General features: G+C 53.5%; 1 protein-coding gene and 3 non-coding genes across 4 annotated transcripts in view; 3 read left to right on the top strand and 1 right to left on the bottom strand.

Moving 5' to 3' along the window:
- The window catches only part of LOC130552560 (uncharacterized), a 35,747-nt gene that overhangs the window by 32,059 nt on the left and 2,495 nt on the right, over positions 1-1,193 (bottom strand). The gene's annotated exons all lie outside the window — the stretch shown is intronic.
- trnai-aau (transfer RNA isoleucine (anticodon AAU)) lies at positions 525-598 on the top strand. The gene has a single exon. It is a non-coding gene; the product is annotated as a tRNA-Ile (tRNA).
- On the top strand, positions 683-755 carry trnaf-gaa (transfer RNA phenylalanine (anticodon GAA)). The gene has a single exon. It is a non-coding gene; the product is annotated as a tRNA-Phe (tRNA).
- On the top strand, positions 866-937 carry trnaq-cug (transfer RNA glutamine (anticodon CUG)). The gene has a single exon. It is a non-coding gene; the product is annotated as a tRNA-Gln (tRNA).

The raw sequence follows: 1,193 nt of genomic DNA, 5'->3' as shown, positions 1-1,193 counted from the left end.
ACCATATGGGAGACTCCTGTCATGTGTATCGAGGTGCCACAGCGAGGAGCGACACCGGACCCTGATGGCGTTTTGTGACTGAACATATGAGCAGGAATCAACACGAAGACCTTTTTCTGCAGCGGTGAGCCTCGACAGGTAGCATAGGGAGGGCTAAGATGCACGAAGGCGTGAAGGAGGCTCCAAAAGCCACTGATGTGGAGAATGCAGGCGTCGGTCCCGCTACCTCTCGCATGCTAAGCGAGCGCTCTACCATTTGAGCTAATTCCCTGACGTTGTATGCAAAAGACGCGCGTTGCATCGGCTCAATGAAACGGGGCACACAGGCGGTGGAAAGACCTTTCCCACGGGGCTGGACATCACAATAGCGCCACACCGCTCGGCTCGTTGGTCTAGGGGTATGATTCCCGCTTTGGGTGCGGGAGGTTAAAATCCCGGACGAGCCCTGCTTTAGGCCCTCCACTTAACGGTACGACGCTCAAAGAGCGCTATGGCAATCCAGAACGTGAACGCGTGAGCCTCGTGGCCGGTTAGCTCAGTTGGTTAGAGTGTGGTGATAATAACGCCAAGGTCGTGGGTTCGATCCCCGTTCGGGCCATTGATTTTTCTCTTGCATCCTGTCCATTGCTCATGGCTACTGCACCTGGGGTCGTTTGCGGACAGGCCTGCGCAAGTCAACGTAGCCGAAATAGCTCAGTTGGGAGAGCGTTAGACTGAAGATCTAAAGGTCCCTGGTTCAATCCCGGGTTTCGGCAAGAGGTACTCTGTCAGTCGCTTTGCTCTCGTTAGAGCAGAGCTTTTTGCCGTCACCAGACCGAGCGGCCTTTACTCTGTGATCGGGCAGTTCGGCAACCGCTCGACACCAGGTTCCATGGTGTAATGTTTAGCACTCTGGACTCTGAATCCAGCGATCCGAGTTCAAATCTCGGTGGGACCTCTCACCGGAACTTCTCCCTTTTTCGGGGCGTCTATGCGGAACCCCGTCAGAGGGGTTTTCAACGCCCCACCGTTTGAGCCTTTCTCCTAGAATGTTTGTTCTGTCAACGAAGCACAAGTGAAGTTCATCCATGTTTACGTGCAGGAGTAGGGTTGTACTTGTGGAACGATGAACCACATAGAAGATTGAGGGTACAGTAGAACGAATTGCCCATGTCTGAGACGTTAATGTGATTGCAAACAAACACACACACACA

The sequence above is a fragment of the Triplophysa rosa genome, linkage group LG4, assembly GCF_024868665.1.
Source record: "Triplophysa rosa linkage group LG4, Trosa_1v2, whole genome shotgun sequence".
In the NCBI taxonomy this organism is placed as follows: Eukaryota; Metazoa; Chordata; class Actinopteri; order Cypriniformes; family Nemacheilidae; genus Triplophysa; species Triplophysa rosa.
Note: the sequence above shows the minus strand (reverse complement) of the source record. Positions and strands in the feature narration are given on the sequence as shown.